This window comes from Hordeum vulgare, chromosome 3H (genome assembly GCF_904849725.1).
Source record: "Hordeum vulgare subsp. vulgare chromosome 3H, MorexV3_pseudomolecules_assembly, whole genome shotgun sequence".
Classification (NCBI taxonomy): Eukaryota; Viridiplantae; Streptophyta; class Magnoliopsida; order Poales; family Poaceae; genus Hordeum; species Hordeum vulgare.
The window spans coordinates 571550608-571577036 of record NC_058520.1 but is presented as its reverse complement, the minus strand read 5'-3'; the positions used below and the strand labels follow the sequence as shown (position 1 = coordinate 571577036).

The 26429-nt window shown below is 45.8% G+C and overlaps 1 pseudogene; it reads left to right on the top strand.

Annotated features, from left to right (window-relative positions):
- Positions 1-1301: 1301 nt before the first annotated feature.
- Positions 1302-26429, top strand: part of LOC123442065 — a 158869-nt pseudogene continuing 133741 nt past the window's right edge.

Below are 26429 nucleotides of genomic sequence, written 5' to 3'. Positions count from 1 at the left end.
CTAGACGTCGCGACCAGTCTTATAAGCTGGATGAGACTCCCCTCGGTAGCCGAGGTGGTACTAAACACATCAGCGGGTCTGCTGCCCATCCGCCTGGCCGGTCCCCCAGCAGCTGCCTCGCGTGGGCTGCATCCCCTTCCGCGGCCCGGATTCGGTGGACGGCCCAGCTAGTTTCTCCTCGACCCAAACTCGATGCCGGCCTCTTCGTTCATTTTATTTCTCCCCGTTCCGTTCATCGGAGAGGCAGGATCCAAGCAGCTGTATGTCTGCCCGGGTGATCGCCCCGGCGGTATCCAGATTTCGGAGGAGACCAGCACCTCCCGAGACATCGCAAAACCTCTCTGGCGACGGCGAACTCGATTCTCCCAAGCCTTTTGTTTTCGCTCCACAATCTGAGATTTACCATTGACAAATACATCGGCTGGATCAGAAACTCCGTTGAACTGGATTCCAAAAGGTGAAGCTGATTTCAGTAGTCATCGAGCAGTGTAGCGTCAGGTGACGAGGCACCTTTTCACCGTCTGCGCATCTGAAGGGATAGATATCTGAGTCCAGAATGTTTGTTCTATTTGAGCAGAAGCGAGCTGACCTTCTTGTTCTGAAAATAACATAATTGCGTCTTTCTACAGAAAAGTATGCAACTTGTATCTTTTTTTGCTGAAAATAACAAAATCGCACCTGTGCTTAAGCTTATCAGGAATTCAACTATTATTTGTTTCCATATTGAATGTAGGAGGACAATCAAGTTGCCCGATGAAGTTTTGCTCAACATTGTCGAGCGACTTGGTATCGCTACCGCCGCAAGAACCAGCGTCCTCTCCAACGTTGGATGCACACCCCTCTATGCTCTCAAAGATTGCCGTAACGATTGATTCTTTTGAGCGCAAGCACGAAGGGAGAAAAATAACCGATGATGCACTAATCGAATCGGGATATACGCCGAGTGCCACTCACACTCGGTAAAGGGCCAATAACCACCGGCAAAGCCTTTGCCGAATGGTGCATTCGACAAAGGGCACCCGGCATACTCCTCTCAAACAAACAGGAATTTGCCGGGAGTCAGGACACAGACACTCGATAAAGAGTTTGTCGAGAGCCAAACAGTGACTCTCTCGGCAAAATAAAGTAGCCAACGGACGATAGAAGGGGACGACGGTTTCCACGTGACGTAACTTTGCTGAGAGGGACCCTCAGCAAATACGGCCAATAAGAAAGAGCCACGTGTCCAGCTCATGACATGTGGGTCCCGAAGAATAGGCTGAGTCACGAGATGGCTTTCCCGAGTGGTACGCTTGGTAAAGATGTTGAGTAGAATTGAAAAAAAAAACGCCGCCATCAACGGCGACGATGATTCATGCCCGCAAGTTACAGCGGCCCCAGCTCGCGAGCCCTTCGCCAGCCGCCAACTCATTCAAGCCGCTGCATTGCGCCGCGCCACCATGTCATGGCCGGAGCTTGCAACGGTCCTCCTCGTGCTCCTACTCCCGTTGTTCGTCCTCTCTCGAAACAGGCTTTCGACCCGCTTTATAGATAAAACAAATATTCCAGCATCCAAACAACCACAACCCAACATAGTGAAGAAAAAGAAAATTGCTGGGGCTACAACAAAGTCACGCCCAAGTGAAAGGAGAGGAAACATAAAAGGCCACGATAGGGGCAAGCTAAGAAGCGGGCGAACAGGCGGAGAGCCGTCGGGCGGACGTCAGCAGCGTGTCCAAATAAAGCTGAAGCCGGTCACGGTCTCGGGGCCTAACGAGCGGATGCCAGAGCTGCAAGAAGGCAAGAAATTTGAAGAACGAGTCAGAGGCACGCCGATGGAACACATGCTCAATCACCATTTTACTGCGAGTAGTCCAAAAAGTCCACATCATAGCTGCGAAGACAAGCCAGAACAATCGGCGCTTACGGCCAACCTAAGTGGTCCTTACCTGCAGAAACTCTGCAAGTTCATGAGACTCCCACTCCGGTCCCAGAGCCTCACGCACAAAGCACCAAAGTGCATGCGCTGCTACGCAAGAGAACAAAATGTGCGTTCCCATTTTCGGTACGCGGCACACGGGAAAGAGGTCCGTTGCCCAGACCATGGCGTTTCGACACCTCGGTCCCCGAAGGCAAACGGTCTCGAAAAAGCTGCCAAACGAAAATCTTGATCTTCAGGGGCATCGGGGCCTTTAAAAGTGGGGATAGCCACGGAAGAACCGGCAACCGGTAGAGCGCCTGATAAGCCGAACTAACGGAGAATTCTCCCGAAGGAGAGAGACTCCAAGAAACAGTGTCAGTGTCAGAAGAGACCGGAAGAGGGACTACTTCCTTCAAGACATTCCATTTCTGTACCTCGGCTGGTCCGAAGGAGCGGCGGAACGCAAAATGCCATCCGTCCTCCAAAACATCCGCAGATACATGGACAGCCGGGTCGTCACAAATATCAAAGAGCCTCGGAAACCGCAAGCGCAGAGGCTCTCCAGCAAGCCAGGGTGTAACAGCCCAGATGTAATCATTTCCATTTTTGGATCCTTTCCTATCTTGTGGAACCTTGTTTTGGATGCTATTAAGTTTATCATTTCATGTGGCTCATTTCATGTCATCATTTTTGCATCATGGCATCCTCATCAAATGCATTGCCTTCATTCTCGTGTTGCTAGTTGATCCATGATGTTGGTGATAGCTTGCCTTGAATGGTGTGGAGTGAGGTGATGTTTTCAAACAAAGTTTGCCTACTATGCTTTTCACAACAATGCAAAGCCCTTCCCCCTTTTGTTATTTTGAACTTGCTTGTTAAACCTTGTTATAACCTGTTTTAAAAATGTTATACTTTCAGAGAATTAACTTGTGGTTGAGGGGGTGATTAACTTGTTGTTTTTAAGCTATAAGTCATTTGTGGTTTTATAAAAACAGCATGGCAAATCCCTGTTTTTAGGTATAATTTAATTGGTCTAAAAATCAGGTTTGCATTTTATTTAAATAGGGCATAAATCCCTCATGCCCTAGGTGTTTTTATTTTATTTTCAAAAACCCTGAGTTGGCTCTGGGTATTTTGTATGCTGTTTTGGTTATTTGAAAAACAAAACCCCCTTTTCTTTTCCAGAGAAGCCCAGGTGGCCGGCCTACCCCTCCTCACCTCGGCCTCGCCTCTCCCCTTCCCTAGCGCAGCCCGCTCGGCGTCGCTCCTCTACCTCCTGACGCCGTCCCCCCCTCTCGGCTGCTTTCCGTCAGAGAGAGAGAGAGATGTGAGAGAGAGAGGCCGATGACGTGGCTTCACGGACGTCGAGGCCATCCCCTCGTCGCCTATTTATTCCCCTCGACGTGCGGGCCTCGTTTAGGGTTCCTCTCCCCGCCGCCACCTCCTTTCTCCCTCTTTCTTCCCCTCTGCAGGTAAGCTTCAGAGAGAGAGAGAGAGAGAGAGAGAAGTTCAGAGAGAGAGCCGCGCCTCGCCGTCGTCCCTCCCCTCGTTGTCGGTGCGTCCCCGTAAAGTCTGAGGCGTCTGCAAGGATGGGGGATCTTCCCCCGTTCCATTTCCGTCGCTAGCGGGGCCGCTCCCCCTCTCTGGCGTCTCCTCCACGTCGACGTCGACGGAGCAGAGCAGCGGGTCGTCGCAGGTGCCTCTCCCCTACTTCCTCTTCTCGGTAGCGAGCTCGTTTCCGAGAACCCGTGGATGAGCACCTCCTCCTCCCCTTCTTTTCCCATGCAGCAGCCCCCTCTGTCGTCGGAATTGCACCGGCGTTGATGCCCTGCGTGTCCGGTTGCACCGCCGTCGTAGAGCTCCTCCGCATGGATTAGCCACGGGAATGGAGTCCCCATAGAATTCACGTCCCTCGCCGTAGCCGCCGTTCCGAGTAGTTCGCCGAATGCTCACCGGTGCGTCTCCCCTGTTCCGGCCGTCGTGGTAGTGAGTAGTCGCAGAGGGGCTACTCAAGAGGAGACGTGCCCCTCCTTGTTAAGTTCCTTCCCCATAGCACAGTGGCAACCGAGCCTTGGCGCTGCAGTGCATCATGGGTTCGATCCCACGCGGGTGCCCTTTTCTTTTTCTTTGTTTTCGCTAGTAGCAGGGCAGCGCTAGAGAGGGCTTAGCCTGCTTATGCCTGATGACCCACAAGTATAGGGGATCAATCGTAGTCCTTTCGATAAGTAAGATTGTCGAACCCAACGAGGAGCAGAAGGATCTGACAAGTGGTTTTCAGCAAGGAAATATCTGCAAGCACTGAAATTATCGGTAACAAGTGATTGTATGGTGAGGTGATTCGTAGCAAGGAACAAGTAACAAAAGTAGCAACGGTGCAGAAAAGTGGCCCAATCCCTTTTGTAGCAAGGGACAAGCCTGGACAAAGTCTTATAGGAGGAAAAACGCTCCCGAGGACACATGGGAATTTCTGTCATGCTAGTTTCATCATGTTCATATGATTCACGTTCGTTACTTTGATAGTTTGATATGTGGGTGGACCGGCGCTTGGGTACTGCCCTTACTTGGACAAGCATCCCACTTATGATTAACCCCTCTCGCAAGCATATGCAACTACGAAAGAAGAATTAAGACAAAGTCTAACCATAGCATTAAACTAGTGGATCCAAATCAGCCCCTTACGAAGCAACGCATAAACTAGGGTTTAAGCTTCTATCACTCTAGCAGCCCATCATCTACTTACTACTTCCCAATGCCTTCCTATAGGACCAAATAATGGTGAAGTGTTATGTAGTCGACGTTCACATAACACCACTAGAGGAAAAACAACATACAACACATCAAAATATCGAACGAATACCAAATTCACATGACTACTATTAGCATGACTTATCCCATGTCCTCAGGAACAAAAGTAACTACTCACAAAGAATAATCATATTCATGACCAGAGAGGTAATGAGTAGCATCAAGGATCAGAACATAAACTCTTCCACCAAATAATCCAACAAGCATCAACTACAAGGAGTAATTAACACTACTAGCAACCTTACAAGTACCAATCGGAGTCGTGAGTCGGAGATTGGTTACAAGTGATGAACTAGGGTTTGGAGATGAGATGGTGCTGATGAAGGTGTTGATGGTGACGAGTCCCCTCCGATGAGAGGAGTGTTGGTGATGACGATGGTGACGATTTCCCCCTCCGGGAGGGAAGTTTTCCCCGCAGGATCGTACTGCTGGAGCTCTAGATTGGTTCTGCTCAAGTTCTGCCTCGTGGCGGCGGCGAATCCACGAAAAAGCTCCTCTCTGATTTTTTTCCGGATGAAACCCTTCATATAGCAAAAGATGAGCGCCGGAGGGGCAACTGGGGGCCCACAAGCCCTCCAGCCCCGGCTAGGGGGGTAGGCCGGGCCTGGCAGGCTTGTGGCCTCCAGGTGGCGCCCCTCTGGTACCTCTTTCGCCCAGTATTTTTTATATATTCCCAAAAAATTCCACGTTGATTTTCACGGATTTTGGAGTTGCGCAGAATAGGCATCTCAAACTTGCTCCTTTTTCAGGCCTGAATTCCAGCTGCCGGCATTCTTCCTCTTCATGTAAACCTTGCAAAATAAGAGATAAAATGCATAAGTATTGTACCGTGAAGTGAAATAACATCCCAAAAAGCAATAAATATCAACATGAAAGCATGATGCAAAATGGACGTATCAACTCCCCCAAGCTTAGACCTTGCTTGTCCTCAAGTGAAAGCCTAGCTCAATAAACATGACCACATGTTTAGGGAGAGAGGTGTCGACAAAACAAGATACGAACATGCAGGCATCATGATCAAGATTCAGAACAACAATACCAACATATAATCTCTCATGCTAAATTGACAAATTCTTCACAAAGTAAAGCATGAATCAAGAACCTTACCGAGAATCAACAACCAATGGCCTTTAGTCATTGAAGCAATTGCAATTTATCACAACATCAAAAAGATTCAAATAAGAGCTTGTAAAGCAAATCCACATACTCAATTACCTTTTCGTTCTCTACAATTGCTACTACTCACTCGGTACTCATGAGATCAAAGTTTCAGCTGGACACAGAGAAAGATAGGGGCTTATAGTTTTGCCTCCCAACTGCTTACCTCAAGGGTAATGTCAACAATAATAATTCATGAATACTTACCTCCAAGTTGACATATGAATATAGATCTTTCCCTAGCATGTGACGTTAGCCAAGATAAAGGCGAAAAAAGAAATTCGTGAAGATCACCATGACTCTTTCAAGGGCAAAAAGTAAAGGTACAAGATAGGCTCTTCGCAGAGGGAAGCAGAGGTTGTCATGCGCTTTTGAGGTTTGGATGCATGTCCTCTTAGTGCGGAGGAATGTCACTTTATATTGCCTCTTGTGATAAAGAACTTTATTGTGTAGTCTGTCGCTTTTCTGTCTTCCTCATCACACGTTCATAGAAAGCTTATTTTCCACACACTAATAGATCATACATATTAGGGAGCAATTTTTATTGCTTGCACCGATGACAACTTACTTGAGGGATCTTATTCAATCCATAGGTAGGTATGATGGACTCTCATGGTAAAACTGGGTTGAAGGTTTGTGGATGCACAAGTGATACGTCTCCGTCGTATCTACTTTTCCGAACTCTTTTGCCCTTGTTTTGGACTCTAATTTGCATGATTTGAATGGAACTAACCCGGACTGACGTTGTTTTCAGCAGAATTGCCATGGTGTTGTTTTTGTGCAGAAATAAAAGTTCTCGGAATGTCCTGAAAATTTACGGAGAATTTTTCTGGAATTAATGAAAAATACCTGCGCAAAGATCCACCAGAGGAAGTGAGCCAGTGGGTCACAAGCCCAGGGGTCGCGACCACCCCCGTGGCCGCGCTGTGAGGGCTTGTGGGGCCCACGAGGCTCCACCGCCTCCAAACTAAGCTCTCTATATACCGTTTCGCCCGGAAAAAAAAATCAGAGAGAAGGATTCATCGCGTTTTACGATACGGAGGCGCCGCCACCTCCTGTTCTTCATCTGGAGGGCAGATCTGGATTCCGTTCTGGGCTCCGGGGAGGGAAAATCGTTGCCATCGTCATCATCAACCTTCCTCCATCGCCAATTCCATGACGCTCTTCACTGTTCGTGAGTAATCTCATCGTAGGCTTGCTGGACGGTGATGAGTTGGATGAGATCTATCATGTAATCGAGTTAGTTTTGACGGCGATTGATCCCTAGTATCCACTATGTTCTAAGATTGATGTTGCTACTACTTTGCCATGCTTAATGCTTGTCACTAGGGCCTGAGTGCCATGATTCAAGATCTGAACCTATTATGTTGTCGCCAATATATATGTGTTTTAGATCCTATCTTGCAAGTTGTAGTCACCTACTATGTGTTATGACCCGGCAACCCCGGAGTGACAATAGCCGGAACCACTCCCGGAGATGACCATAGTATGAGGAGTTCATGTATTCACCAAGTGTTAATGCGTTGGTCCGGTTCTTTATTAAAAGGAGAACCTTATCTTGGGGAACGTCGCATGGGAAACAAAAATTTTCCTACGCGCACGAAGACCTATCATGGTGATGTCCATCTACGAGAGGGGATGAGTGATCTACGTACCCTTGTAGATCGTACAGCAGAAGCGTTAGTGAACGCGGTTGATGTAGTGGAACGTCCTCACGTCCCTCGATCCGCCCCGCGAACAATCCCGCGATCAGTCCCACGATCTAGTACCGAACGGACGGCACCTCCGCGTTCAGCACACGTACAGCTCGACGATGATCTCGGCCTTCTTGATCCAGCAAGAGAGATGGAGAGGTAGAAGAGTTCTCCGGCAGCGTGACAGCGCTCCGGAGGTTGGTGATGACCTTGTCTTAGCAGGGCTCCGCCCGAGCTCCGCAGAAACGCGATCTAGAGGAAAAACCGTGGAGGTATGTGGTCGGGCTGCCGTGGAAAAGTCATCTCAAATCAGCCCTAAAACCTCCGTATATATAGGTGGGAGGGAGGGGACCTTGCCTTGGGGCTCAAGGAGCCCCAAGGGGGTCGGCCGAGTCCAAGGGGGAAGGCTCCCCCCAAACCGAGTTGGACTTGGTTTGGTGGGTGGGAGTCCTTCCTTCCCTTCCCACCTCCTCTTTTTTTTCTCTTTGATTTTCTTTCCTAGGCGCATAGGGCCCTTTTGGGCTGTCCCACCAGCCCACTAAGGGCTGGTGTGCCACCCTCAAGGCCTATGGGCTTCCCCGGGGTGGGTTCCCCCCCCGGTGAACTCCCGGAACCCATTCGTCATTCCCGGTACATTCCCGGTAACTCCGAAAACCTTCCGGTAATCAAATGAGGTCATCCAATATATCAATCTTCATTTCCGGACCATTCCGGAAACCCTCGTGACGTCCGTGGTCTCATCCGGGACTCCGAACAACATTCGGTAACCAACCATATAACTCAAATGCGCATAAAACAACGTCGAACCTTAAGTGTGCAGACCCTGCGGGTTCGAGAACTATGTAGACATGACCCGAGAGACTCCTCGGTCAATATCCAACAACGGGACCTGGATGCCCATATTGGGTTCTACATATTCTATGAAGATCTTATCGTTTGAACCTCAGTGCCAAGGATTCATATAATCCCGTATGTCATTCCCTTTGTCCCTCGGTATGTTACTTGCCCGAGATTCGATCGTCAGTATCCGCATACCTATTTCAATCTCATGCACCGGCAAGTCCCTTTACTCGTTCCGTAATACAAGATCCCGCAACTTACACTAAGTCACATTGCTTGCAAGGCTTGTGTGTGATGTTGTATTACCGAGTGGGCCCCGAGATACCTCTCCGTCACACGGAGTGACAAATCCCAGTTTTGATCCATACTAACTCAACTAACACCTTCGGACATACCTGTAGAGCATCTTTATAGTCACCCAGTTACGTTGCGACGTTTGATACACACAAGGCATTCCTCCGGTGTCAGTGAGTTATATGGTCTCATGGTCACAGGAATAAATACTTGACACGCAGAAAACATTAGCAACAAAATGACACGATCAACATGCTACGTCTATTAGTTTAGGTCTAGTCCATCACGTGATTCTCCTAATGACGTGATCAGTTATCAAGCAACGACACTTTGTTCATAATCAGAAGACACTGAATATCTTTGATCAACTGGCTAGCTAACTAGAGGCTTGCTAGGGACGGTGTTTTGTCTATGTATCCACACATGTAAATGAGTCTTCATTCAATACAATTATAGCATGGATAATAAACGATTATCTTGATACAGGAATTATAGTAATAACTATATTTATTATTGCCTCTAGGGCATAATTCCAACAGTCTCCCACCTGCACTAGAGTCAATAGTCTAGCCCTCACATCATCATGTGAATTACATTGTAATAAATCTAACACCTATACAGTTCTGGTGTTGATCATGCTTTGGCCGTGGAAGAGGTTTAGTCAGTGGGTCTGCTACATTCAGATCCGTGTGCACTTTGCATATATTTACGTCCTCTCCCTCGATGTAGTCGCGGATGAGGTTGAAGCGTCGTTTGATGTGTGTAGTCTTCTTGTGAAACCGTGGTTCCTTTGCTAAGGCAATGGCACCCGTGTTGTCACAGAACAAGGTTATTGGATTCAGTGCGCTTGGCACCACTCCAAGATCCGTCATGAACTGCTTCATCTAGACACCCTCCTTAGCCGCCTCCGAGGCAGCCATGTACTCCGCTTCACATGTAGAATCTGCTACGACGCTTTGCTTGGAACTGCACCAGCTTACCGCACCCCCATTAAGAATAAATACGTATCCGGTTTGCGACTTAGAGTCGTCCGGATCTGTGTCAAAGCTTGCATCGACGTAACCTTTTACGGCGAGCTCTTCGTCACCTCCATACACGAGAAACATCTCCTTAGTCCTTTTCAGGTACTTTAGGATATTCTTGACCGCTGTCCAGTGATCCACTCCTGGATTACTCTGGAACCTACCTGCCATACTTATGGCCAGGCTAACATCCAGTCTAGTGCACAGCGTTGCATACATGATAGAACCTATGGCTGAAGCATAGGGGACGGAGCGCATATGCTCTCTATCTTCATCAGTTGTTGGGCACTGAGTCTTACTCAATCTCGTACCTTGTAAAACTGGCAAGAACCCTTTCTTGGACTGTTCCATTTTGAACCTCTTCAAAACTTTATCAAGGTATGTGCTTTGTGAAAGTCCTATCAGGCGTTTTGATCTATCCCTATAGATCTTAATGCCTAGAATGTAAGCAGCTTCTCCTAGGTCCTTCATAGAGAAACTCTTATTCAAGTAATCCTTTATGCTCTCTAAAAACTCCACGTTGTTTCCAATCAGCAATATGTCATCCACATATAATATTAGAAACGCCACAGAGCTCCCACTCACTTTCTTGTAAATACAAGATTCTCCAACCACTTGTATAAACCCAAATGCTTTGATCACCTCATCAAAGCGTTTGTTCCAACTCCGAGATGCTTGCACCAGTCCATAAATGGATCGCTGGAGCTTGCACACCTTGTTAGCATTCTTAGGATCGACAAAACCTTCGGGTTGTATCATATACAACTCTTCCTTAAGGAAACCGTTAAGGAACGCTGTTTTGACATCCATCTGCCAGATTTCATAATCGAAAAATGCAGCTATTGCTAACATGATTCTGACGGACTTTAAGCATCGCTACGGGTGAGAATGTCTCATCGTAGTCAACTCCTTGAACTTGTGAAAAACCCTTTGCCACAAGTCGAGCTTTATAAACGGTCACATTGCCGTCAGCGTCCCTCTTCCTTTTAAAGATCCATTTGTTCTGAATAGCCATGCGGCCCTCAGGTAGTACCTCCAAAGTCCACACTTTGTTCTCATACATGGATCCTATCTCGGACTTCATGGCTTCTAGCCATTTGTTGGAATCTGGGCCCACCATTGCTTCTTCATAATTTGCAGGTTCATTGTTGTCTAACAACATGATTGATAAGACGGGATTACCGTACCACTCTGGAGCAGCACGTGGTCACGTCGCCCTGCGTGGTTCGACTGAAACTTGAACTGGAATTTCATGATCATCATCATCAACTTCCTCCTCAACCGGCGTCACAACGACAGAGGTTTCCCCTTGCCTTGCGCCACCATCCAGAGGGATGAGAGGTTCGACAACCTCGTCAAGTTCTATCTTCCTCCCACTCAATTCTCTCGAGAGAAACTCCTTCTCGAGAAAAGCTCCGTTTTTAGCAACAAACACTTTGCCCTCGGATTTGAGATAGAAGGTGTACCCAACTGTCTCTTTTGGGTAACCTATGAAGACGCACTTTTCCGCTTTGGGTTCCAGCTTTTCAGGCTGAAGCTTTTTGACATAAGCATCACATCCCCAAACTTTAAGAAACGACAACTTTGGCCTTTTGCCATACCACAGTTCGTATGGTGTCGTCTCAACGGATTTTGAGGGTGCCCTATTTAAAGTGAATGCAGCTGTTTCTAATGCATAACCCCAAAACGATAACGGAAAATCAGTAAGAGACATCATAGATCGCACCATTTCTAATAGAGTACGATTACGACGTTCGGACACACCATTACGCTGTGGTGTTCCAGGCGGTGTTAACTGTGAAACAATTCCACATTGTCTTAAGTGAGGACCAAACTCGAAACTCAGATATTCACCCCCACGATCAGACCGTAGGAACTTGATCTTCTTGTTACGATGATTTTCCACTTCACTCTGAAATTGCTTGAACTTTTCAAATGTTCCAGACTTGTGCTTCATCAAGTAGACATAACCATATCTACTCAAATCGTCAGTGAAGGTGAGAAAATAACGATATCCGCTGCGTGCCTCCACGCTCATCGGACCACACACATCGGTATGTATGATTTCCATCAAGTCACTTGCACGCTTCATTGTTCCGGAGAACGGAGTTTTAGTCATCTTGCCCATGAGGCATGGTTCGCACGTGTCAAGTGAATCAAAGTCAAGTGACTCCAAAAGTCCATCAGCATGGAGTTTCTTCATGCGCTTTACACCAATATGACCTAAGCGGCAGTGCCACAAAAACATGGCGCTATCATTGTTAACTCTAACTCTTTTGGTCTCAATGTTATGTATATGCGTATCGCTATCAAGATTCAATATGAACAGTCCTCTCACATTAGGTGCATGACCATAAAAGATGTTACTCATAGAAATAGAACAACCATTATTCTCTGACTTAAAAGAGTAACCGTCTCGCAATAAACAAGATCCAGATATAATGTTCATGCTCAACGCAGGCACTAAATAACAATGATTTAAGTTCATCACCAATCCTGATGGTAACTGAAGTGAAACTGTGCCGACGGCGATTGCATCAACCTTGGAACCATTTCCTACGCTCATCGTCACTTCATCTTTCGCCAGCCTTCGTCTATTCCGCAGTTCCCGTTTCGAGTTGCAAATATGAGCAACAGAACCGGTATCGAATACCCAGGCACTACTACGAGAGCCGGTTAAGTACACATCAATAACATGTATATCAAATATACCTGATTTTTCTTTGGCCGCCTTCTTATCTGCCAGATACTTGGGGCAATTGCGCTTCCAGTGACCCATACCCTTGCAATAGTAGCACTCCGTTTCAGGCTTAGGTCCAGCTTTGGGTTTCTTCGTCGGATTGGCAACAGGCTTGCCGCTCTTCTTTGAATTACCCTTCTTGCCTTTGCCGTTTCTCTTGAAACTAGTGGTCTTATTCACCATCAACACTTGATGCTCTTTACGGAGTTCAGACTCTGCGACTTTCAGCATCGCAAACAACTCTCCGGGAGACTTGTTCATCCCTTGCATGTTGTAGTTCAACACAAAGCCTTTATAGCTTGGCGGCAGTGATTGAAGGATTCTGTCAGTGATAGCCTCTTGCGGGAGTTCAATCCCCAGCTCAGCTAGACGGTTTGAGTACCCAGACATTTTGAGCACATGTTCACTGAGAGACGAGTTTTCCTCCATCTTGCAAGCATAGAATTTATCGGAGGTCTCATACCACTCGATCCGGGCATTCTTCTGAAAGATAAACTTCAACTCCTGGAACATCTCAAATGCTCCATGACGCTCAAAGCGACGTTGAAGTCCCGGTTCTAAGCCATACAAGACTGCACATTGAACTATTGAGTAGTCCTCCTTACGTGCTAACCAAGCGTTCTTAACATCCTGATCAGCCGTAGCGGGTGGTTCATCTCCTAGTGCAGCATTAAGGACATAATCCTTCTTCCCAGCTTGTAAGATTAGCTTAAGATTACGAGCCCAGTCTACAAAGCTGCTTCCATCATCTTTCAACTTAGCTTTCTCTAGGAACGTATTAAAATTCAGGATGACTGTAGCGTGAGCCATGATCTACAACACAAATATATTCAAAGTGGACTTAGACTATGTTCAAGATAATTAGAGTTTAACTTAATCAAATTATTCGCTAAACTCCCACTCAAAAAGTACATCTCTCTAGTCATTTGAGTGGTTCACGATCCACTTACACTAGCTCAAGTCCGATCATCACGTGAGTTGAGTATAGTTTCAGTGGTAAGCATCCCTATGCTAATCATATCATCTATATGATTCATGATCGACCTTTCGGTATCATGTGTTCCGAGGCCATGTCTGCACATGCTAGGCTCGTCAAGCTTAACCCGAGTGTTCCGCGTGCGCAACTGTTTTGCACCCGTTGTATGTGAACGTTGAGTCTATCACACCCGATCATCACGTGGTGTCTCGAAACGACGAACTGTAGCAACGGTGCACAGTCGGGGAGAACACAATTTCGTCTTGAAATTTTAGTGAGATATCACCTCATAATGCTACCATCGTTCTAAGCAAAATAAGGTGCATAAAAGGATTAACATCGCATGCAATTCATAAGTGACATGATATGGCCATCATCACGTGCTTCTTGATCTCCATCACCAAAGCACCGGCACGATCTTCTTGTCACCGGCGCCACACCATGATCTCCATCAACGTGTTGCCATCGGGGTTGTCGTGCTACTCATGCTATTACTACTAAAGCTACATCCTAGCAAAATAGTAAACGCATCTGCAAGCACAAACGTTAGTATAAAGACAACCCTATGGCTCCTGCCGATTGCCGTACCATCGACGTGCAAGTCGATATTTACTATTACAACATGATCATCTCATACATCCAATATATCACATCACATCGTTGGCCATATCACATCACAAGCATACCCTGCAAAAACAAGTTAGACGTCCTCTAATTTTGTTGTTGCATGTTTTACGTGGTGACCATGGGTATCTAGAAGGATCGCATCTTACTTACGCAAACACCACAACGGAGATATATGAGTTGCTATTTAACCTCATCCAAGGACCTCCTCGGTCAAATCCGATTCAACTAGAGTTGGAGAAACTGACACTTGCCAGTCATCTTTGAGCAACGAGGTTACTCGTAACGATGAAACCAGTCTCTCGTAAGCGTACGAGTAATGTCGGTCCAAGCCGCTTCAATCCAACAATACCGCGGAATCAAGAAAAGACTAAGGAGGGCAGCAAAACGCACATCACCGCCCACAAAAACTTTTGTGTTCTACTCGAGAAGACATCTACGCATGAACCTAGCTCATGATGCCACTGTTGGGGAACGTCGCATGGGAAACAAAAAATTTCCTACGCGCACGAAGACCTATCATGGTGATATCCATCTACGAGAGGGGATGAGTGATCTACGTACCCTTGTAGATCGTACAACAGAAGCGTTAGTGAACGTGGTTGATGTAGTGGAACGTCCTCACGTCCCTCGATCCGCCCCGCGAACAATCCCGCGATCAGTCCCACGATCTAGTACCGAACGGACGGCACCTCCGCGTTCAGCACACGTACAGCTCGACGATGATCTCGGCCTTCTTGATCCAGCAAGAGAGACGGAGAGGTAGAAGAGTTCTCCGGCAGCGTGACGGTGCTCCGGAGGTTGGTGATGATCTCGTCTCAGCAGGGCTCCGCCCGAGCTCCGCAGAAACGCGATCTAGAGGAAAAACCGTGGAGGTATGTGGTCGGGCTGCCGTGGAAAAGTCGTCTCAAATCAGCCCTAAAACCTCCGTATATATAGGTGGGAGGGAGGGGACCTTGCCTTGGGGCTCAAGGAGCCCCAAGGGGGTCGGCCGAGTCCAAGGGGGAAGGCTCCCCCCCCAAACCGAGTTGGACTTGGTTTGGTGGGTGGGAGTCCTTCCTTCCCTTCCCACCTCCTCTTTTTTTTTCTCTTTGATTTCCTTTCCTAGGCGCATAGGGCCCTTTTGGGCTGTCCCACCAGCCCACTAAGGGCTGGTGTGCCACCCTCAAGGCCTATGGGCTTCCCCGGGGTAGGTTGCCCCCCCTCCCCGGTGAACTCCCGGAACCCATTCATCATTCCCGGTACATTCCCAGTAACTCCAAAAACCTTCCGGTAATCAAATGAGGTCATCCTATATATCAATCTTCGTTTCCGGACCATTCCGGAAACCCTCGTGACGTCCGTGATCTCATCCGGGACTCCGAACAACATTCGGTAACCAACCATATAACTCAAATACGCATAAAACAACGTCGAACCTTAAGTGTGCAGACCCTGCGGGTTTGAGAACTATGTAGACATGACCCAAGAGACTCCTCGGTCAATATCCAACAGCGGGACCTGGATGCCCATATTGGATCCTACATATTCTACGAAGATCTTATCGTTTAAACCTCAGTGCCAAGGATTCATGTAATCCCGTATGTCATTCCCTTTGTCCTTCGGTATGTTACTTGCCCGAGATTCGATCGTCAGTATCCGCATACCTATTTCAATCTCGTGCACCGGCAAGTCTCTTTACTCGTTCCGTAATACAAGATCCCGCAACTTACACTAAGTCACATTGCTTGCAAGGCTTGTGTGTGATGTTGTATTACCGAGTGGGCCCCGAGATACCTCTCCGTCACACGGAGTGACAAATCCCAGTCTTGATCCATACTAACTCAACTAACACCTTCGGAGATACCTGTAGAGCATATTTATAGTCAACCAGTTACGTTGCGACGTTTGATACACACAAGGCATTCCTCCGGTGTCAGTGAGTTATATGATCTCATGGTCATAGGAATAAATACTTAACACACAGAAAACAGTAGCAACAAAATGACACGATCAACATGCTACGTCTATTACTTTGGGTCTAGTCCATCACGTGATTCTCCTAATGGCGTGATCCAGTTATCAAGCAACAACACTTTGTTCATAATCAGAAGACACTGACTATCTTTGATCAACTGGCTAGCCAACTAGAGGCTTGCTAGGGACGGTGTTTTGTCTATGTATCCACACATGTAAATGAGTCTTCATTCAATACAATTATAGCATGGATAATAAACGATTATCTTGATACAGGAATTATAATAATAACTATATTTATTATTGCCTCTAGGGCATAATTCCAAAAGGTACATTCCCGGTAACTCCGAAAACCTTCCGGTAATCAAATGAGGTCATCCTATATATCAATCTTCGTTTCCGGACCATTCCGGAAACCCTCGTGACGTCCGTGATCTCATCCGGGACTCCGAACAACATTCGGTAACCAACCATATAACTCAAATACGCATAAAACAACGTCGAACCTTAAGTGTGCAGACCCTGCGGGTTCGAGAACTATGTAGACATGACCCGAGAGACTCCTCGGTCAATATCCAACAGCGGGACCTGGATGCCCATATTGGATCCTACATATTCTACGAAGATCTTATCGTTTAAACCTCAGTGCCAAGGATTCATATAATCCCGTATGTCATTCCCTTTGTCCTTCGGTATGTTACTTGCCCGAGATTCGATCGTCAGTATCCGCATACCTATTTCAATCTCGTGCACCGGCAAGTCTCTTTACTCGTTCCGTAATACAAGATCCCGCAACTTACACTAAGTCACATTGCTTGCAAGGCTTGTGTGTGATGTTGTATTACCGAGTGGGCCCCGAGATACCTCTCCGTCACACGGAGTGACAAATCCCAGTTTTGATCCATACTAACTCAACTAACACCTTCGGAGATACCTGTAGAGCATATTTATAGTCAACCAGTTACGTTGCGACGTTTGATACACACAAGGCATTCCTCCGGTGTCAGTGAGTTATATGATCTCATGGTCATAGGAATAAATACTTGACACGCAGAAAACAGTAGCAACAAAATGACACGATCAACATGCTACGTCTATTAGTTTGGGTCTAGTCCATCACGTGATTCTCCTAATGGTGTGATCCAGTTATCAAGCAACAACACTTTGTTCATAATCAGAAGACACTGACTGTCTTTGATCAACTGGCTAGCCAACTAGAGGCTTGCTAGGGACGGTGTTTTGTCTATGTATCCACACATGTAAATGAGTCTTCATTCAATACAATTATAGCATGGATAATAAACGATTATCTTGATACAGGAATTATAATAATAACTATATTTATTATTGCCTCTAGGGCATAATTCCAACACCTTAATATCCCGTAGTTTCCATTAGGACCCCGCTGCCATGGGAGGGATGGACAATAGATGTCATGCAAGTTCTTTTCCCTAAGCACGTATGACTACATACGGAATACATGCCTACATTAGATTGACGAACGGGAGGTAGTTACTTATCTCTCCGTGTTATAGCTGTTACATAATGAATCACATCCGGCATACTCATCCATCACCGATCCACTACCTACGAGTATTTTACTACTGGTCCTTGCTACGTTACTTTGTCACCACTACTGTTGCTACTGTTGTCACTACTTTTATTACTTGTTGCTGCTGTCACTACTGCTGTTACTTGCTACTTTGTTGTTAGCTGCTGCAATACTTTTCTGGCACCGTTGCCGGGGAGGACAAGAATATTATCCCATCAACGTGCTATTTACTAGCGCCATTGATACAACAAGTTAGGAATAGTCTGCCGTCAATCGATCTTTTTCTGGCACCGTTGCTATCATACCACTTTGCTACTGATACTTTGCTTGCAGACACTAATCTTTCAAGTGTGGTTGAAATTGACAAACTCAGCTGCTAATACTTGAGAACATTCTTTCGCTTCTCCTTGTGTCGAATCAATAATTTTGGGTTGAATACTCTACCCTCGAAAACTGTTGTGATCCCCTACACTTGTGGGTTATCAACAAGTAGTATCTCTACTTGGTGCGGGATTTTTGGCTACTATGAGGTGGAAGCAATCATCACATGCTAAGGGATCTCTGGTCATATAGCATTGTTCGGAGCCAAGCAAACACAATTCATTATGTTGTCTTCGTTGTCCAACATCTACTTCTAGGCATGCAATAGTTTAGTGAGTGTTCACAATCATAGATGGTGTCAAGGATGATATATTTATATGTGAACCTCTCCTTCTTTATAACTTCCTATTAATTGCAACAATGACCAAGGTCTACGTTTGCCTACCCTCAATAAATTTCAATCATCATCCTTTTTATATGTTAAGCCATCACTTCCCATAAGATCACTATATGATCTTTCATGCGTTGTTCTTTCTTGATCTTTTGATCATGGCAAGAGGCAAAGCCCTTAAACTAAGATACTCTTTATTATATGGCTCACGAGCTCGAATACATCAGGGGTGACACAAAGCAAAACTTAAGACTAAAACACTAAGACTTTTATTCTACTAGAGAAAGAGAAAACTGAAAAGAAACAAACTAAAACAAAGGTAAAGGCAAAAGAGATGATGGTGATACGATACCGGGGCAACTCCCCCAAGCTTGGCACGAGCCAAGGGGATTGCCCATACCCATGCTCAGTTGTCTTCCTTTGGAGGTGATGGTGGTGGAGTTGGTGCAATCTTTGATTCCAAGAGGGCCATTAATCTTTGATTTATACCTTGGAGATCTGTGATATGTTTCTCTAGCAAAACAACTTCACGAGTGAGATAAATATTGCGAGCACGAGTTGTTTCACAAAACCTCAAGAGTTCAATCAAGGATGGAGACAGTAGGTGGAGGTAAGGGTTGGAGGAAATCCACTTCTTCAACTTCTTCCTTGTTGAGCACAGATTACACTTCGTCCCATGCCTGATTCTTCTCCTTAGTTTTGCCCTTGGTTTCTTTAGGTAGCCTTCCCTTGGCCTCCATGACTTCCATCCTTTTCAGATCAGCATATACTTCTCCATAGACTTGAGGGAGATTGTTCTCCCCCACAAAATCCTGAGACGACATCTTGCTCTAAATCTGCAGCAGAAAACAAGCTCGAAACGAAAACAGAGGGAATGACGTGATACAGAGGTCAGACCTTTCGGGAGAATATATATTGAATTTTTCCAGACCAGAAGGAGTACTCCGCACGAAAACGGAGTCCAGGAGGCGCATGAGGTGGCCACAAGCCCTCCAGCCCTGGCCAGGGGGGTAGGCCGGGGCTAGGAGGCTTGTCGCCTCCTCGGGCAATTTCCGGACTGCTTTAAAATTTTCTATTTTTTCAAATATTCCAAAACGGAAGAAAATTGCTACGAGAAAGGTTTTGGAGTCGGTTTACTTACCGAATCACATACCTCTTCGTTTTTGGAGTCTGAAACAGGCTGATAAGTATTCCTTACGTACTCCTCCGGAGTTATGGTATTGATAATATTGCTCTCAACATTTATGGGAGTACTGAGATATAATGCTTGATTCTCTGCCCGTTTACCACTCTCGGACAATTACCTTCCGTGTTGTTGATTTTGATAGCACCGGAACGATATACTTCCTCAACAATATAGGGACCTGCCCATTTAGAGAGAAGCTTGCCTGCAAAAAATCTTAAACAAGAATTGTATAGCAAGACATAATCACCTACATTGAACTCACGCTTTTGTATCCTCTTATCATGCCACCTCTTAACCTTTTCTTTGAACAACTTGTCATTTTCATATGCCTGAGTTCTCCATTCATCAAGCGAGCTAATGTCAAATAACCTCTTCTCACCAGCAAGTTTGAAATCAAAGTTAAGCTCTTTGATTTACCTATAAGCTTTATGCTCTAACTCAAGAGGTAGATGACATGATTTACCGTACACCATTTTGTACGGAGACATGCCCATGGGATTCTTATAGGCAGTTCTATAAGCCCACAGTGCATCATCGAGCTTCATAGACCAATTCTTTCTAGTCCTGTTGACAGTCTTTTGCAGAATCAGTTTAATCTCTCTATTTCTTAGCTCTACTTGACCACTGGAACGAGGGTGATAGGGAGACGCAATTCTATGGTTGACATCGTACTTAGCAAGCGTTTTACGGAAAGCACCATGAATGAAATGTGAACCACCGTCGGTCATTAGATATCTAAGGACTCCAAACCTAGGGAAGATAACTTCCTTAAGCATCCTGATAGAGGTGTTGTGATCAGCACTACTAGTGGGGATAGCTTCTACCCACTTAGTGACATAATCAACAACAACTAGGATATGCGTATACCCGTTGGATTTTGGAAAAGGTCCCATATAATCAAAGCCCCAAACATCAAATGGTTCAATGACAAGTGAATAGTTCATAGGCATTTCCTGACGTTTACTAATATTACCTATTCTTTGACATTCGTCACAAGACAGGACAAACTTACGGGCATCCTTGAAGAGAGTGGGCCAATAGAAACCTGATTGCAATACCTTGTGTGCAGTTCTATCTCCCGCATGGTGTCCTCCGTAGGCCTCGGAGTGACACTTCTGTAGGATATGTCCATGTTCATGTTCAGGTAAACAATGTCTAATAACACCATCTACTCCTTCCTTATAAAGGTGAGGATCATCCCAAAAGTAATGTCTCAAGTCAAAGAAGAATTTCTTCTTTTGCTGATATGTGAAACTAGGTGGTATATATTTGGCAACGATATAGTTTGCATAATCAGCATAGCACGATGCACTACGTGAAGCATTGATGATATTCAATTGCTCATCGGGAAAGCTATCATCAATAGGTTGTGGGTCATCAAGAACGTTCTCCAACCTAGACAAGTTATCTGCTACAGGGTTATCAACACCCTTCCTGTCGACAACGTGCAAATCAAATTCTTGTAGCAAGAGAACCCATCTGATAAGTCTAGGTTTAGCGTCCTTCTTCTCCATGAGGTACTTAATAGCAGCATGATTAGTGTGAATAGTGACTTTGGAATCAACTATGTAAGACCTGAACTTTTCACATGCAAACACGACTGCTAAAAATTCCTTTTCCGTAGTAGCATAGTTTCTTTAGGCACTGTCTAGAGTTTTACTAGCGTAGTGAATAACATTCAACTTCTTATCAACTCTTTGCCCTAGGACAAAACCAACAACATAATCACTAGCATCACACATGATTTCAAAAGGTAAGTTCCAATCAGGTGGTTGAACAATAGGTGCAGTTATCAAAGCTCTCTTAAGTATTTTGAAGGCTTCCTCACAATCATCGTCAAACACAAAAGGAATATCCTTTTGCAAGAGATTGGTAAGAGGCCTAGAAATCTTAGAGAAGTCTTTAATGAACCTTCTATAAAAACCAGCATGACCAAGGAAACTTCTTATGCCTTTGATATCTGTGGGGTATGGCATTTTCTCTATTGCCTCAACCTTGGCCTTATCGACTTCAATACCTCTTTCAGAAATTTTATGTCCTAAGACGATGCCTTCATTAACCATAAAGTGGCACTTCTCCCAATTCAAGACAAGATTGGTGTCTTTACATCTCTGTAAGACTCGATCAAGGTTGCTGAGGCAATCATCAAAAGAAGACCCGTAAACGGAAAAGTCATCCATGAAAACCTCAACAATCTTTTCACAAAAGTCAGAGAATATAGCCATCATACATCTTTGAAAGGTGGCGGGCGCATTACATAAGCCAAAAGGCATAAATCTATAAGCAAAGGTACCGAAAGGGCAGGTGAAAGTGGTTTTCTCCTGATCAGATTGTGCAACTGGTATTTGGGAGAAACCAGAATAACCATCTAGAAAGCAGAAGTGTGTGTGTTTAGACAGTCTTTCTAGCATTTGGTCGATAAAAGGTAAAGGGTAATGATCTTTCCTAGTGGCTTTATTCAATTTCCTAAAATCGATCACCATCCTATAGCCAGTAATAATCCTCTGTGGGATCAATTCATCCTTATCATTAGGGACAACGGTAATGCCTCCCTTCTTAGGGACGCAATGCACCGGACTCACCCAATCGCTATGAGCAACAGGATAAATAATACCTGCCTCCAGGAGCTTTAGTATTTCTTTTCTTAATACCTCCTTCATCTTAGGATTTAATCTCCTTTGATGATCAGCAACTGGTTTGAAATCAGTATCAGTTTTAATCTTGTGCTGGCATAGAGTGGGACTAATGCCCATAAGATCATCAAGAGTATATCCAATAGCAGCACGGTGCTTCCTCAGAGTTTTTAGTAATGTCTTTTCTTCATGCTCTGAGAGGCTAGCACTAATTATGACAGGATATATCTCTTTTTCATCAAGATAAGCATATTTAAGCGTATCAGGCAACTGTTTAAGCTCGAACATAGGATCACCCTTTGGTGGGGGCGGATCCCCAAGCAGTTCAACAGGCAGATTATTCTTAAGGATAAGATATTGTTCTAAGACAACTCTATCTATCTCATCCCTTTCATCCATATGCATATCATTTTCATGCTCAAGCAAGTATTGCTCTAAGGGATCAGTAGGAGGCACGACAATAGAAGCTAAGGCAATAGTTTCATCCCTACCAGGAAACTCTTTTTCATCACGTTGTCTACCAAACTTGGAGAAATTGAACTCATGTGACACACCTTCAAAACCAACAGTGACAGTTTGCTTCTCACAATCAATATGGGCGTTGACGGTATTGAGGAAGGGTCTGCCAAATATGATGGGACAAAAGCTATCTTGGGTGGTTGCAAGAACGAGGAAATCAGCAGGATACTTTGTTTTACCACACAAGACTTCAACATCCCTAACAATTCCCACAGGGCAGATAGTATCTCTATTGGCAAGCTAAATAGTGACATCAATAGGCTCTATCTCAATAGGTGCAATCTCATCTTTGATTTCATCATATAAGGATCGAGGTATTGCACTAACACTAGCACCCACATCACATAAACCATGATAGCAATGATCTCCTATCTTAACAGAAACAACAGGCATGCCAACAACATGGCTATGTTTGTCTCTAACGTGAGGTTTAGCAATTCTAGCAACATCTTCACAGAAGTGAATATTATGTCCCTCAACATCGTCAGACAAAAGATCTTTGATAATAGCAATGCTAGGTTCAACTCTAGTTTGCTCAGGGGGTGTAGGTGTTCTAATGTAGCCTCTACGTATCACAGTTGAAGCTTTAGAATGATCCTTTATCCTAACAGGGAAAGGTGGTTTCTCAATGTAAGCACTGAGAACAACAGGATCATTATAGGCAATGACTCTCTCTTCAACTGGATTGGGTTTAACTACGTTGACTTCTAAAGGAGGATGATATTTAAGCCACTTCTCTTTGGGGAGATCAACATGAGCAGCAAATGATTCACACAATGAAGCTACTATCTCAGAGTCAAGTCCATACTTAGCGCTGAAGTCACAAAAAGTATTTGTTTCAACAAAGGATTTAACGCAATCAAACTGGAAATTCATACCTGACTCCTTACCTTCTTCAAGCTCCCAATCTTCAGAGTTGCGTTTAATTCTCTCCAATAAATTCCATTTGAAGTCAATATCTCTCTTCATAAAAGAACCGGTACAAGAAGTATCAAGCATGGTGCGATCATCATGAGAAAGCCGAGCATAAAAGTTTTGAATGATAATTTCTCTCGAGAGCTGATGATTGGGGCATGAATATAACATTGATTTAAGCCTCCCCAAGCTTGAGCGATGCTTTCTCTGTCACGAGGCCAAAAATTATAAATATAATTCCGATCATGATGTACTAAATGCATAGGATAAAACTTTTGATGAAATTCCAATTTCAACCGATTGTAGTCCCATGATCCAGTATCATCACATAGCCTACACCATGTCAACGCCTTATCCCTCAAAGATAAAGGAAAGACCTTCTTATTGACCTCATCCTCGGGCAAACCTGCAAGCTTAAATAAACCATAGACCTCATCTACATAGATTAGATGCAAGTCTGGATGTGATGTTCCATCTCCTATAAAAGGATTAGCCAGCAGTTTCTCAAGCATACCCGAAGGAAATTCAAAGCAAATATTTTCAGTAGGTGCAGCAGGTTGAGGAGCAACTCTTTGTGCTTCCGTTCGAGGTGAAGATACCCCGAACAAGCCCCTCAAAGGATTAGTATACATAGTGACAAGTGACAATAAATTTCAGCACACTATATGAATGTTTCCTTACCAAATTCCACTTACCAGAGGCACTTCACTCCCCGGCAACGGCGCCAGAAAAGAGTCTTGATGACCCACAAGTATAGGGGATCAATCGTAGTCCTTTCAACAAGTAAGAGTGTCGAACCCAACGAGGAGCAGAAGGATCTGACAAGTGGTTTTCAACAAGGAAATATCTGCAAGCACTGAAATTATTGGTAACAAGTGATTGTATGGTGAGGTGATTCGTAGCAAGCAACAAGTAACAAAAGTAGCAACGGTGCAGCAAAGTGGCCCAATCCCTTTTGTAGCAAGGGACAAGCCCGGACAAAGTCTTATAGAAGGAAAAACGCTCCCGAGGACACACGGGAATTTCTGTCATGCTAGTTTCATCATGTTCATATGATTCGCGTTCGTTAATTTGATAGTTTGATATGTGGGTGGACTGGCGCTTGGGTACTGCCCTTACTTGGACAAGCATCCCACTTATGATTAACCCCTCTCGCAAGCATCTGTAACTACGAAAGAAGAATTAAGACAAAGTCTAACCATAGCATTAAACTAGTGGATCCAAATCAGCCCCTTACGAAGCAACGCATGAACTAGGGTTTAAGCTTCTGTCACTCTAGCAACCCATCATATACTTACTGTCGTGGGTATAAGCCTGACAGTAGATGTGTAGGGTACGAATGAGATGGGCAGAGTCCTAGCTACGGCGAGGTTGTATGAGTTCAGGCCCCTCTGCGGTGGAGGTAACAACCCTACGTCTCAGTGCTCTCGGAGCTTGTTGCCGAGTGTAATATGGAATACAATGATTTGCTAACCCTTTTACCAGTGGGGGAGGGCGGCTTATATAGAGTGCGCTGCCCTCCACAACGGTTCTGATTCAGGGGCAGAGTAGTGGCGATTGAATGTGTACGTTACAGGTAACATATGCTCTAAATGCTAATAAATGCACCTGGAAACGTACGGCAGTTTCCCTCCAGAGAGGTTACGATGTACCGAGTGTATCCAGTCGGTTAGCCTGGTATCCTCAGAATGCTAGTCTCCGACTGGATGATTCAGGACCTGTTACCGACTGGATGATGGGGACTCCTTAATTCTGTCGGGGCAGACTTAGGGTCCTGTCCTTTGTGTGGGGTAGTCCTTGGGTAGGACCTGTATGGAAGGCCTATGACCCTACCCTAGGACTATGACCCCATCATTAGTCCCCGAATGGATTGGGGTTGAAATGATGAAGCGGTGCTTGAAGTTCAGATCCGACCGGACTAGATTCGGCTTGGGCGTTGCTTGCCCCTATCCATTTTATCTTTCCTGACCAGCGATCTGAGTGGAAGTGCTTGCGAGACAGACTATCGGGAACCGAGTGTTTCTGCGGCATCTTTTGACGCGACCGGTCAACTGACAGCGGTGGATTTTCCGGGATCTCAAATTTCGGGTTCCGCGCGCTCAGCAGGGATGACGCCAGCGCACTCGAGTAGCGCCTGACGCCTCGATTCTCGCGCCTTCAACTCCTCCACTGATATCGCCGCGTCCGGTCGGGCGGATAAGGTTTCGGGGCCACTCGCCAGTGACCCAGTCGGAACTCTATTTAAATCTGGGCGGCGAGGCTTCTTCGTTACGCTCGCCGAATCTTTCGCTCTCGCCTGCTCCGTCTTCCTCGCCATCTCCAGCGCTCCTACACTTCTTCCTTCTCCTCCCTCTCGAGGGTTCGCCGTCGCCTCCATGACCAAGGGTCAGACCAGCAAGATGGAGGCGAGGAAGAAGAAGGGCAAGGCGGCGGCGCCTGCTCACCGGCGGCAGCGGCCGCTGCCGGCGGGGTGGATCCAAGGAGACTTCCTTCCCTCCACGGTGACGGGGGGAGATCTGCTGGAGCTGGTGGAGCACGGAATGCTCGTGCATAAGTCCTGGAGACTGCCGGCGGAGGACGAGGTCGAGCCAGCGCCACGGGAGGGGAGCGCGTCCTGCTCCTCAGCCATGTCCACCGAGGTTTTTCCTTGCCCCCGCATCCTTTCTTTAAGGGCATCATGAATCACTTCGGGGCCCAACTTCACCACTTTCCTCCGAATGCCATCGCCCATCTTTCCGCCTTTATTGTTTTGTGCGAGTGTTTCATCGGTTGCCCTCCCCATTGGGGTTTGTTCAAACACATCTTCTTCGCCCGATCCCAAACTATCAAACGTCTTAGTCAGTTGGATGATAAGACGCACCTCCTCCAGCTCTGCGGAGGTTTAGGATTCCAGAAGAAGAGTC